Source organism: Cetorhinus maximus, chromosome 3 (assembly GCF_964194155.1).
Source record: "Cetorhinus maximus chromosome 3, sCetMax3.hap1.1, whole genome shotgun sequence".
In the NCBI taxonomy this organism is placed as follows: Eukaryota; Metazoa; Chordata; class Chondrichthyes; order Lamniformes; family Cetorhinidae; genus Cetorhinus; species Cetorhinus maximus.
The window spans coordinates 174,332,979-174,347,590 of record NC_135881.1 but is presented as its reverse complement, the minus strand read 5'-3'; positions in this window follow the sequence as shown (position 1 = coordinate 174,347,590).

Genomic DNA, 14,612 nt, shown 5'->3' with positions numbered 1-14,612 from the left:
AGCACTTTTGATGGTGTCCTGAAGCATAGTCACCATTTTAATGTAGGAAATTATGACAACCAACTTGCACCCAGCAAGATCCCATAGGTCATCTTCAAAAATTACCATAAAATTGCCCATCTGAAAGGATAGCCAGACCTCAGTCTATTATCTGATATGAAAGACACCATTTCTATCGGTGCAAATTTCTGGCATGAAACTCAAACCCCAACCATCTGATCTGGAGGCAAGAGAGCTATCACTGAGCCACAGCTAACACATTACCTTATAGTAACGCCTTCCTTGGAATATTTTGTGCTGTTTGGCCTACATCAAAACAACAATGACATGGTAGAGAAGATTCATAGTGATGAGGGTCATTCTGGGATTTAGGGATCTCTGTTTTATGGAAATAACTGAACTTTTATCAGTGGAGGAAAGTCAAAGAAGCCATAAGATTAGAAACAGTGACAAAGGTGGATCATCAAGATTATAGATAAACCGTGATTAATGGCCATGGGTGAGTGCAAAATAAAGCTGTCTCTAGTAAAACAAGAGATCGCATGAATTCAGTTCACTGTGGAGTAGTGACAATTTGGAAAGACACAATGAAAAAGCAATTAATATTTGGATTGATTAAGAGAATTGAAAAAGAACTGGACAAATATCTGTTTATGAATGGAATAGAAGAAGTCAAAGACAAAAGCACTGACTTGAAGGTTCAAATAGAAGGTGGAAATTAACAACTCCTGTGCAACTGGGTACATCATGCCTCCTCCCTGAAATGTAATGGTTAATTTTCAATAGGCCGGAAGAGAATTAAATAACTTGTGTAGGGCACGTGACAGAGCTGTTTATGGTACATGAAAAGAGAAACAGCTTCCTTGTTTCATTCTGTGTGTGCTTTTACTAAAGGCAAGTCTCAGGATCATGGAATCTTAGAGTGCTGGAGGACATTTGGCTCTTTGTGCCCGTGATGGCTCTTTGAAAGGACTGTCTAGTTAGCCCTACTTCTTCACTTGTTCCCCCTCAGCCCTTTTCCTCAATGCTTTTTACAGAAAAAAGATAAAATACTTTGATGGAAAACGACGACAGGAAAAGGCAAATTGTGTAACAGAGTCTAGAAAAAGAAGAAAATAAAAATTTTTAGAGCTCCTAATACAATTGCAGTTTGGCTGTGCGTTGAAGGAAAAGTTGGTGTTTCCTGCAGGGCAGCAGTATACAGCAGCCCAACAGAGACAACTTTACAGTAGATGAGGCTACATGTTTCAAAATGACATCCACAGTGTGAAGCCCGCACAGCTGGCAGTAGGGTCGTGAAAGGGTCACATGACAGCAGAGCCCCAGATAGCCACACATTGTGATTGCTGGCAGAGGCACAATGGGTCGAATGGGCTCCTTCTGCGCTATGAGACTATAACTGTATGCAAGAATTTCAATCGCAACATTAGTAATCATTAGGTAGGAGCGTTGAACCAAATTTAAAAGATTAATAAATCCAAATTGAGGAAAGTTAGATTCATTTAAATAATGTCAACTTTGAGCCCATGTTGTATAATTTAGATTGCTTCTTGAAGGAGAATGTGGCCTGTGTTCCTTTGGATCTATGCACACTTGCAGCGTCTCAGGTTTGTCACCGCGACCAAGCTGCTAATCCAGTCTCCAGAAGCTTTCGCTTTCTTGATGACTCCCGTCTTTTCAAACTGCTCTATCTTGTCACTCAGACTGGACTTGAGAGGGCAGTTGGAATTCTCTTCGGAAGACGTTGAGTCAGCCTCACATTCTCTGCTACTTCAAGATGATACTCACCAGGAAGACACCCTGGGCCTGTGAAAATGTCTTTGTGATCTGTCAGGATATGATCAGCAGTCAATGCAAAACATTGCAAATCACTGGTGTGTGGAAGGTTACCATTCCAAGCTTTTGACTTGTTTCAGCCAGGATAAGGGGAGTTTTCTTAGACAGTTTTCTGAATTACTTTCTGATTTTACATTGATGATGGCTCTGTATTGATGTTTCATATTCTCCAGCCTAGAGAGAGGAGACAGCAGCAACTGAACTGAAGATCTTTTTTCTTCTCATTATTGGGCTCGCAGCTTAGTTTGTCCTCTTGGGTTGAGCAGTATTCCATCATAGAGCCTCAACCTTACATTCAACGGCTTCATTTTTGGGTCACCATCTTGAGCAACTTCACCCAAGTTTGTGAAGCCCACAATGTTGCACGTAGTAACAATGACTATCTGACACTTCACATTACCTAAATGCTCCCTTTCTGCAGTCATCATTCCAACATACACAAACCACTTTCTATTTCCAGAATGTATGAGCTAGCCTGTCCTAAGTTATAGAGTGATTCGTCAGAATCATTGTCTGAAATCTCTGCAACAAACGTCTATATAGATATGTTTTTTTTCTTTCTAGCAAAACACCTGCGTGTAAAGTAGTTCAGTTTTTGCAGTTCGAGCACCACTTTCCATATGTTGGATCTGCTTCTTATTCTATTTTGTGGTTTTCCCCATAATGTTTACATATTGTAATCTGGCCTTGATCTTTCTGCTGGCCACTCTAAGTTGTTCTTCCTTTGCATCATTGACTTTTGTTTGGAAGGCTTGGCCTACCTTTCAGCTAGTGGACAGCCTCATCAATTCTCCTTTCAATATTCTTTAACTGATGATTGGCCACCTCAGAACTTCCGCATGTTGATAGTTTTCTTGACAGTAGGCTTCTCTTCTCTCAGCATACATGCCCTCAATGCAGGACGTCTTGTTCCTAAGACAATTCTATCTCTGATGAGATCATCTGTCAGTTGCCCAATACAGTGCCACCCAACAGAATTGTGAAGAAAATTATAGGTCATGGAATGAAAGGGACTGTAGCAACATGGATACAAAATTGGCTGAAGGATAGGAAACAGACAGTAATGATTAATGGATATTTTTCGGGCTGGAAGAAGGTTTGTAGTGGAGTTCCCCAGGGGTCGGTATTGAGACCCTTGCTTTTCCTGATATATATAAATTATCTAGATCTTGGTGCGTAGGGGACAATTTCAAAGTTTGCAGATGACACAAATCTTGGGAGAATTGTAAACTGTGAGGTTGACATTATAGAACTTCAAATGGACATTGATACATTGGTGGAGTGGGCAGACAGGTGGCAGATGAAGTTCAATGCGGAGAAGTGTGAGGTGATACACTTCAGTACAAAGAACATGGAGAGACAGTGTAAAGGATACTATTCTAAAGGGTGTGCAGGAGCAGAGAGATCTGGGTGTACATGTATATAAGTCATTAAAGGTGGCAGGACAGGTAGAGAGAACTGTTTCTAAAGCATACAGTATTCTAGGCTTCATTAATAGGGGCATAGAGTACAAGAGCAGGGAGGTTTTGATGAACTTATGTATGACACTGGTTAGACCTCAGCTGGAGTATTGTGTACAGTTCTGGGTGCCACACTATAGGAAGGATGTGAACGCATTGGAGAGAGTGCAGAAGAGGTTTATGAGAATGGTTCCAGGAATGAGACACTTCAATTATGAAGAAAGATTGAGGAATTTGGTAGTTTCCCTTGGAAAGGAGAAGGCTAAGAGGAGACTTAATAGAAGGTTTCAAAATCATGAGGGATTCGGACAGAGTGGATAGGGAAAAACTGTTCCCGCTCATAAATGGATCGAGAACCAGAAGGCACAGTTTTAAAGTGTTTTGCAAAAGAAGCAAATGCAAGGTAAGAACAAACTTTTTCACACAGTGAGTAGTTAGGGTTTGGAATGCACTGCCTGGAAGTGTGGTGGAGGCAGGTTCAATTGAGGCTTTCAAGAGGGCATTGGATGATTATTTAAATAGAAACAATGTGCAGGGTTAAGGGGAAAAGGCAAGAGACTGGCATTAAGTTAAAATGCTCAGATAGCCGGTGCAGACACGAAGAGCCAAATGGCCTCCTTCTACACCGTAACAACTCTGTGATTCTGTGAACTCACAAGATGCAGCTAGATGCCTCAGTACAGGCACATACTGCTCAATGTTCTTCCTGAGCTTGTGTTAAACACATAGGGCAGAAATTTTCTCTTGTCTGGGGGGCGTGCACCTGACCTGAGTGAGTAAAATAGTGCGCGATGAAGTCGGATGAGCGTCCCGATGTCATCATGCACTTTCGCAATATTTCGCTTGGTGGTTGGGCGTGACAGGCGGCAGGGCACCCGCTGACAATTAAGATGCCTATTAAGGCCCTTAATCAATTAATTAAATTGGATTTTTCGCTGCCCATCCAACCATTCGGTTGGCTGGTGGGCGAAAAGGCCAAGCGGCCTTTGGGTTTTTTATGAACCCTCATCCAGGGCGGGACGAGGTTTCCAACTGGAATTAACAATAAAATAAAAACGTTGAAATCTCATTTATAACATGTCCTTGCTCATGTGACAGAGTCTCATGAGGGGACATGTTTTTAACATTTTTAAATTCTTTGTTTATATTTTTAAAATCTTTAGCTCCCTGAGGCAGCTATGTGCCTTCAGGGGTCTTTCAGCGCACGCAGCCCCGCGCATGCGCAAACATCCATGCTCGCCCTCCTCCCGCCCCCACCCAGGCAGTGCTGAACATCGCAGCGCGTGATTCACGCTGGCTGGCTGTTAATTGGCCAGCCAGGGTGAAATCACGGTCAGAGCCTGATCGCGGGCAGCAGTCGGTTTCAAGACTGCTCCCGGGCCTGCCCACCTCGCCCGCCAGACAAGGTAAAAATCCTGCCCATAGCATTCACAAATTACATTTGTAGAGGGTTCAAAGTGGGTCTTCAAGGCCTCCAAAATTTTAGATGTCTGGCTTTTCTGCCGCTCAGTAAGGTCTAGGGTACAATGCAGCTTGTAGCATTCTTTCCCCAGCACTGATAACAGAGTTGCTCCTCTTCGTTATTCTGGTTTCCGGTTCAACTCTATGGCAATCTCGGAATTCTGCCATTGAGACTGGAGCAATTGCCAAGTTCCTGTCAAATCTCCCATCATGTCCATAGGAGCAGGTATTGGAAAATTCAATGCCATAATGACTCACCCAGCTGCTAATGTCCTGTAGCAAGTTGTAGATCGAAGTTTTAATTGTTCTCTGTTTTTTTTTTATATCTGCTGCTCTCTTACAGCTATAAAACTCCACTCAATCCCAGCTATTCACTTCTGACACTTGTTCCATGTGGTGTGGAAGATGACTACAGCCCAAAAGCCTCTATTTACGTATAATTATTTCAAAGGCCACGTGGAAATGGCAAACCACAGTATACAAAAGTATTTCTCCAAACAGCCTGCAAGTAGATATAGAAAGGTTGTTGATTACCACTCCATTCTCCATGGAAATGAATTGCAGCAACATATGAAAAGTTTGCTTTCCACCAAGTTTCTCACAGAGCTAAGATGCCAGCAGCTAGAAGAGTGGCCTAGTTTTTAACTTCCTCCAATGTTTCTCCTTCCCCTCCTTTCCTGGAGACAAGACTATAATGTCTCTGTGAAGATGTGGAGAGGGGACAGCAGAGTTCTGGTGTACAATCCAGTTGGCCATTCACACTATGCACCTAGACAGTGAGCACCAGTGGGTTACTTGTGTGTGCAATGTAGGTCAGGGTGTTGAGAGTGGGAGAAGCAGGAAAAGAGGGATCACTAGATAGTGAACAAGGGCAGAAATCCAAGACCAACTATATCATATTGGAATTGACTAACTTCTCTTAAAACTCCAGTTTGCATAGTTCAGTACTAATCTAAGTAATGAATTTACTTGATATAATGGAGTTGATCTCAGTATTATTGCTATTTAACTTTTCTGCCTGCTTGGTCAGTCCAATTCATTCGATTTCCATGTTGGTCCCGGTATTAAAAAACTTGGCTTATAGTTTAAAATAAACAATATAGAATTTTAACATTAAAATACTTTTTGCTTGCAAAGTGTTCCTCACTTGTCTCTCTGGTTTTCTAATGAATTTCTAATAGTAGCTACACTTCTAAATTACTTTATTGGCTGTGAAACACTTTGGGATATCCTAAGGGTGTGAATGGTGTTTTAGAAATGCAGGCTCATTCTCAATCTGTAAACCTTTTCAGAATATATAGTGTACAGTGATTGCTGTCTGTACTGTCTACAGGAGGCACTGCGGTGACTGAGCAAGCATCTTTAAAACTTGAAACCCCCAGCGTCTAGAAGGACAATGGCACTGGCTGGAAGCACCAACACCTCCAAGTCACACACCATCTCAAAGTGGACATTTATCACCATTCCTTCATGCTTGCGAGGTTAAGTTCCTGGAATTCCAATCAAACAGCACTGCAGGAGTACCTTCACCACATGGACTGCAGCGGTTCAAAAAGAAGGCCCACCAAGTGCTCAAAAATAATTAGGGATGGAGGATAAATAGTGGCCTTGGTAGAGACACCCACATTGCAAAAATTAATTAAACCAAACAATGACTGTAGTCTAGCATCATGATATTATCACATGTCGATGAGATAATAATGCTTTGACATGAGGCATTAGACACTACATGATACCAGTACAAGCAGCATGAATGACTGAAATTTGAGTTTGTAGATTTGGGAGATAGACTGTCCTGAACTCTAAACACACTAATGTGTGCACATTACCTTTGCCCTACTGTATTGAAAATAAAACCCATCACACATGCTCCCACTGTCAATTATTTCCCAACACCTTAGGGCTGGGCTTTACACTCCCCAGTCTGTGGGTTTGAAGGTGGGAGCACTCATAAAATCCAGCATGTGGCTTAGCTGCCACTTACTCTCCAGCAGCCAACCTGTCTCAAATTTTACAGGGGCGATACAGGCATCGGGCAGCCCAATTAATGACCACATAAGGGCCTCATTCCACCCCCCCCCCCCAGCTATTTGACCTGCGGCAGGTGGAGTTCCATGCCATGGGGGAAGCTCAGCAGCTTTGGCGATGGGTGGCGGAATCCTCCTTTCTGGGTGCCCTGTGTCCATCGGACGCACCCCCACCCACCCAAGGTCATCATTTCCCCTTTACCCTTTGCCCCAGCCTCTGAAATCTGGTCTTCCACCACCCCCCACACTCCTCATCAGGGCCTGCCAGTCTGACCCCAGTGATACCCTGGACTTACCGTAAGTCTGGTCTCCTCTTCATTGGGAATGCCTGCAATCCCAGCAGTGGCCACTGTTCCTGCCTGACACTGCTGGGGCTCCTGAGCTGCCGGCTATCCCAGCATTCAATTGCTGAGAGGCTGCCTTCACTATGGTGGCCGGGCTCGCCACCGATGTTTAGTCCAGCAGTGGGGGGATCAAGGGGCCCCTTAAAATCCAGCCCTTAAACTTCAGAAAATTCTTACCTTCCTCAGTTTCCCTTTGTTCTACAACCCTGCGGCTTTTAAAATCTAATCCTTGTGTTTCTCTGGAGTTACTTCATTTTTACTCTCCCTATTTTCAATCTTCATATCTTCATGTTGGTATCCAGGGCTACAGCAGCACATTTCTAATAATTTCAATAAAATATTGAGCACTGCCAGTTCCAATTCCAATACAATTGGTAAAGATGGTTAACATGACTTAAAAGTCATGGTTGCAACATCCTCTTCAGTCACCTAACACAAATCAAAACTGACATCCAATATCCTCAAAGTAGCAGATGCAACCATTTATGATGTCTTAACATCTGGAGATTTAAAATGAGCAAGGATCCAATATCCTCAATGCTCCATATGTAAGTGTTTATGATCACATCTGGAGTTGTCAAATTACTTAAGACTAAGGAAGTAATCAATGTATTTCTATCTGGCCCCAATTTGCACAGGGGTGGGGGGGGGGGGGAGGTTGCATATGCTTCTCATGGTTCAAAGTTCAAAGATCAACTTACCAAAGTTAAGACCCTTGTCAGATTTATCTACAACGATGGTCCATGATTTTTATAGCCAAATCTCAAGTCCAATGATAGAAGAAGTGTTCTCCTTTTGAAAAGTTTTTTAATGCAAATTTCAATCTGAGACAATTGGCTGCAAGTCCCCAACCAAACCAAGTAGATCATGAGCAACTCGCTACTGGGATATGCAGTCCCTAGAAGGAGATGAAGACTACAAAATGTCACTTTTACCTTGTCACCAGTCTTTGATTCCAATTGTGCTGAACTGATAAGTTTGCTTCACAAGATGAAAGATCCTGAATCCAGAATGAGAAAAAGTCAGCAATTAGTTTAGAAATACTTCCAAACTGGGTCAACACAAACATCTTTCATGTAAAGGTGTCACGATAATGGATAGTGGAACATTTGATGCACTCAGTGTCAGCCTTGAACACTCTTGGGTCTGGTACAGCATTTAGTTAGATACAAAGTAAAGCTCCAACTCCCCAGCTCGAACTATGCACCTTAACCCCAATCACAGAAGAGCACAATTTATGCACTTCAGGGTGACAGTTCAATTTCTCACACGTGCCAAACTTGTGGTCTCTCTGAAAAGTTGCCAAACTGTGTGCAGGTTTGTGCTGTGGGCTACAGCCATCAGGATCTGCATTGAGACAGGAGCTAACAGACAGTGGAGACTTTCATCCAGTCTGGATTTGGTTCAAAACTGGTAGCAGATCTTTCTCTATCCTTCCAGTTCTCATGGATCAATACACATCAGAACTGGTGTCAAAACTCCACATTCTAATACATACAGCCTAACCCAGTTGCAGAAGTACCCTGATTAGATAATTAAATCAAAACTTCACTCAATTTCATTTCAAAACAAACAAGCCTCACATACTGCAGTTGCTGCTGATGTATGTCTCTCTAACGATTCACAGGTACAGTTATACTTTTTCCCCTCTTGTTAGCTCTCAACTTGAGCTATTTAGTTTCTTTTTCTCTCCTGCATTTCCTCTTCCTGATTCTAGTGCTCTTCCTTGTACTTTCAATGCTCCTTAGCCTCCAATTGTAATTCTTCAGCCAAAAATGTCTTTTTTTTTGTCACTCTGACTGGTGTCATCTTCCCTCTGTCACCAGTTGTGCTAACTTAATCAGACTGGCATTAATAGCTCTCATGTAATCTGAGCATTTTATGTTTATCAGGGTTGGCTCACATTGCCATATATCTACTTTCCTAATAGCTAGCCTGATGGTTTTTGCATTTATTGTTTCACAGAATGTGAACACCATTGAAAAGACCAACATTTGTTGCCCATCCCAAATTGCCTTGCCTTCTTGAACCACTGCAGTCCACCTGGTTTAACTTTTCTTTGGTAATTTGGTACAACCAAGTGACTTGCTTAAAGGCCATTTTAGAAAACCCTTCCAGGTTTTATTAATTGAATTTAAATTCAACCAGTTGCCATGGTGGGTTTGAACCCATGTCCCCAGACCATTAATCCAGGCCACTGGATTACTAGCCCAGTGACATTACCACTACATCACCGTCCCATGTGTATGTCTTTAATCTCTCCGAAGATAGATGAGAAAATGGTTTGGCTGGATATGAATTATTAAACTGTTTTATGTCGCAGTAAATGAACATACAGATGCACTTCATTCAAATTGGTACAGCATAATAATGTTAAAATAGCAAACATGCTGTGCTCCCCCATATCAGTCGGTCTTCACACGACTTCTAATCTAGCTCATTACCTTAGAAAAATCCATAAAAACGTTTTCTTTAACCAAATACCTGGGAAGCATCCTGTTTCAAAAGTTTTTCCTCCATAGTAGAACTATTCAGTTTCTGCTGCACATTACAAAGTGGTCAGCAGATACTTTCATTGAAGGAAAGGGCAATTGGTGAAAGAGTGAAAGCAATTAAACACCACAAGTTTATATAGAGAGAAAAGAAAAATACTGCAGATGCTGGAAATCTGAAACTAAAAACAGAAAATGCTAGAAACACTCAGCAGCTCTGTCAGCATCTGTGGAGAGAGAAATAAGAGTTAACAATTTAGGTTGATGAGCTTGTTCTGATGAAAAGTCATCGACCTGAGACATTAACTCTGTTTCAGTCTCCAGAGATGCTGCCTGATCTGCTGAGCATTTCCAGCATTTTCTGTTTAAGAAGAGACACTGGTATTTCAAGCACTCCATGGCTGTGAGAAGGGAAGGTGGTAGATGTTATGTGCTCAAAGAGTACAATGCTTCTAGTACAATGCCTTTATTAGAACTGAATGAAGCATGGCTGCCCCCAGCCTGTGCTCATGACAGAGTCCACATGACTACAGCAAGCCAGGTAGGACCTTTAATACATGATTGAATTTCAATCCCAAACACTCCCCCTTTACATAACAAATAAAAGGCAAATTTGCATGCAATATCATGTGTAACTGTGCGTTACCCAAGTTACCCACTATACACCCAATGTTTTTATGCATTAATAAACTGTTCTTTGTTCTTGTCGGTCTCTGCACATGCACTGCATACATAGTCATTAAATTGTGCAGGTCTCTTAATGGTATGCGTACACACTGTCATTGGCTGTTCATCTGGGTGATGTCCTCTTTCCGGGGAGTGTCGTTCCCATGGCATTTGTTGTGGTAACTGTTGTTGCTCCATCTCCGTTATTGTGGGCCGGTGGATCTCTGGGGATGATGGCTGCCTGTGCTCTGTGCAGCAGATGCGATCCATCTTCCTGACTGGTCGCCTGCAGTGAAGGAACAGCTTCTCTAGTCATTTGTTTATCCCTGAGGTTGCACTGGTATATTTTTTCATTCATGTCTACTACGTACAATTGAGGTGACACCTGCTCTGCTCATGCCCCAAGTTTCCACGTGGGCTGATTCCTGTTGAGAGCATTGAAAGTTTGTACCCTGACTGAACCTCCAATGCTCAACTCTTTGGCAGTTTTGTCAAAATGAAATTTGGCTTTCTGCCATTTCACCTTGATTTTTTTCACTCATGTCTGTTACTGCTTCTGGCTTCAGCAGATTTTTGCTATTGGAAGAGTAGTTTGGGTGCAGCGTGATATTAATCTTTGGACTGGACTACGCTTCAAGCCTTCAGTCAGTATGTTTCTCGACTCAAGGATTGCCTTGTATACATCCATGCTAGATTTGCTCGATTTCTTGATGATTCCTTTGACAATTTTCACTGCCGCCTCAGCCTTGCCATTCAGCTTGGTCTAGAGTGAAGATGATGCATAATGTTGAATTTCCCAATCATTCATGAAGCGGCTGAATTCTTCACTCGTGAACTGAGGGCCATTGTCACTCACCACAATGTCAGGAATGCCATAATAAATGAAGTGTACTATCAGGCATTCTATAATCTCACTGGTAGTCATTTAAGTCAGCTGGTCCAATTCCCAGTAGTCAGGATAGTAGTCTACGCTGATAAGATAATCATTTCCTGCTACAGTGAAGAGGTCTACTCCCAGCTTCATCCATGGTTTGTCTGGGATATCATGCATCATCAGTGTCCCTCTAGCTTTCTTAGCTTGGTACTCATTACAAGCATCACACTAGCTGATGTGGTCCTTAATTTCATTACAAATTTTTGGCCAGTAGGATACTTCTCTAGCTTTGCTCAGACTCAGTTCAATTCCTTGATGACTTGCATGGATGTGCTTCAGCATCTCTTATCTCATCCCCTTAGGGATAATGATTCTAATTCCTTCATACAAGATGCCATCTTGGGCTGTCAGTTCATCTCTGTTTGCCCAGTATGCTCTTGTGACCGCAGGTGTGTCCTTGATGCTCTCAAGCCATCCTTTCATCATTATTTCTTGCAACCCTTGGAGAGCTGCATCCTGTTGGGTAGTTTGCTTGATTTGAGCAAGGCCATTGTCGGTCAGATTTAATGTCTCTGCTGGGTTGATGACTTCCAGGGCATGTCAAGCTGCTGCCTCATGTTGAATCTGGAAGATTTCACATTCTGTTTCAGCATCCTCAACTTTCATCATAGGGAGTGCTGCTCTGGAAAGCATGTCAGCAATGTACATTTGTTTCCCTTGCTTGTATGTCACATCCCAGATGATAGCTTTGTAAACAAGTAACATTCTTTGCACACACTTTGGAGCAGATAGTAGCAGTTTGAGGAAAATGCCTTGAAGTGGCTTGTGGTTGGACTCCACTGTCACTTTGTCTCTCCCAAGCAGGTATTGATGGAAATTCTCACAAGCAAAGGCAATAGCCAGGCACTCTTTCTCACTCTGAGCATAGTGTTGAGTATCGTGCCATCATAAAGCCGCAACCTGACTTTTGAGGGCTTCATTTTTGGATTGCCATGTTGAGCAGAGGTCCATGAAGGCTATGATGTTGCATGATGCACCAGTGTCTATTTGACACTTTATGTTCACTTGATGTTCTCCTTCTGCGGCCATCATTCTAACAGTAACAAACTATTTATCACATATAGACTTGATGGAGCCAACCTGTTATATGGTGTATAGTGATTTTTCAGACTCTTCAGCCAATGTTTCTCCAGTGACCACCTGTGTAGGCTTGTTGTGCTTCTTTCTAGCCAAACACTTGTGAACAAAATGATTCAGCTTCTTGCATTTAGAACACTGCTTTCCCACGCTGGACATGCCTTCTTTTCCTTTGTGTGATGTGCTCCGCAGTATTTGCATCCTGCCTTTTGTCCATGATCGTTCAGCTTTCAACCTGGAATGTCTATCAGCATAATGCAAAGCCTGGTGTGTTCTGCTATACATATGCTCTAGCTGACATTTTACAACCCCTGTGCTTTTGTACATATCGATCACTTTTTAAGAATAAGTTTCTCCTCTCTCAGTGGACTTGCTCTCACTGAAGGATCTCTTATGCCTAAGACAACCTATCTTTAATGAGATTATCTTTTAGTTACCCGAATTCACAGGATTCTGTGAGCTATGTTATTGCAGTCACATACTGATCGATAGACTCTTTTTTACCTTGAGCATTAATGTGAACACAAAGTGTTCATAAGTTACTTTCCCTTGGAGTTCAAAGTGTGCCTTCAACACTTTCAAGGTTTCTGTTGTCTTTTTTTTGCTCTTCAGAGAGATTTAGGGTGGAATATGATTTGTAGCGGTCTCGTCAACGCCCCTGACACCAACGGAAGAGGGGGCTCTGGAGATGGCTGAGCGTCAGCAGGCTCGCGGTAGCTGAGGGAGAGCTGGGAGCACACCTATAAAAGGGTGCATGCATTATTTGTATTGAAATTCAATCATGTGCTAAAGGTCCTACTTGGCTTGCTGTCATCATGTGATCTTTACCATGGGGTACAGGCTAGGGACAGCCATGTTACATTCAGTTCTAATAAAGCCATTGTACTAAAAGCACTGCACTCTTTGAATTTGTAACATGGTGTCAGAAGTGGAGCTGAGATTGAGTTTTGAAGTGCTAGAGAGAAGCCATAGCCACTGAACGAGGAACACAGAAATGTTCAGAACTGTAGAAAGCTGCTAAAATAAAGCCACTCAAAAGGAAAGCAAACAAACTACAAGTAAGTCACTGGGTGAGTCAAAATGGCTGTTAATTTTCCTCTCCCAAAATGAAATGTCGAAATGAAAGGCGATATACAGAAGAACTGGCAGTTTTTCCTCTTGCAATGGCAAACCTACAAGATTACAACAGATATAATTAACAAGCTGGAGAAAATATGAGTGGCAACACTTTTAAAACTTGGGGAGAGATGGCCAGCCCAGTTCCACCCCTCCACCCCCACACCCCACATGGCTCTTTTTCCCTGCAATGTGCAAAGCATAAGTGCCATGATTCCAAGCATTTCCCCCTGCAAAAGAGAAGCCATTGTGTCATGTAACACTTCTCAGATCGGGATTTTCTGGCCCAGCGCAGCGAGTCATGCCACAGCCGATATGGCAAGCCAGCCAAAAGTCCACTGATTTCAGCAGGACGGGAAGATCTCACTGGCAGAAGGGGCCAGAAAATCCTGCCCAATTTGTGGTAGTGCCATTCTCATTTCTTCCACGAGCGATGATGTTAACACATCCTTTGATCATGAGTGGACCAAGGAACATTGTTGTTGGGACTTGTTATCATTGCATCATTGCAATACAGAGACCATCTGAGCTCACTAGTCCCTCAAGTGTGTCACATGTGGAGTTAACACCACTCACCTTCTCAGACCTCAGGAGCTTGTTGAAGCGCTTGCTGCTCTCCACCCAGGCTCTCTGCACACCTCAAGCCATACCTGCTTTGGCTGTGTTGCTGGCCTCCTCCTCCCGCTCCTAGGAAACAATAGTTGCCTGTGGGCCCTTACCACCTCCAATATGATCTCAAGGGATCAGTCATTGAATCTTAGGAATGTCTTTCCACCCTGTGCCTCCATCCTGTTCCTCCTTTACATTCCTCACAGTCAGCACAATCACTTTGCATGCAGCCAAAGTTATGACTGGTTATGGTGGATGCCTGCAAAATTGACCACTCAACTTCCTTTTCCTGCCTCCCGTCCTTAATCGGATGGCGAACGCAGAGGCAGCCTGTTAATTGGCTGCCTCCCATTAGATCCAGCTGACTGTCGGACATCACACACAGAAATAGTCCCAGCCCATGAGAAAAAAGCAATGTTGGTAAGATTCCGCACGATGAGTTCAAATCCCACCATGGCAGTTTGAGAATTTGAATTCCATTTGAAAAATCTTCAAAAAGCTAAAGAAAGGTAGATTGCATTATTAGTAAAATGTGGCATGTTAGATTGTTGTAACAACACAACTGCTATACTAATATTTCTTAGGGAAGG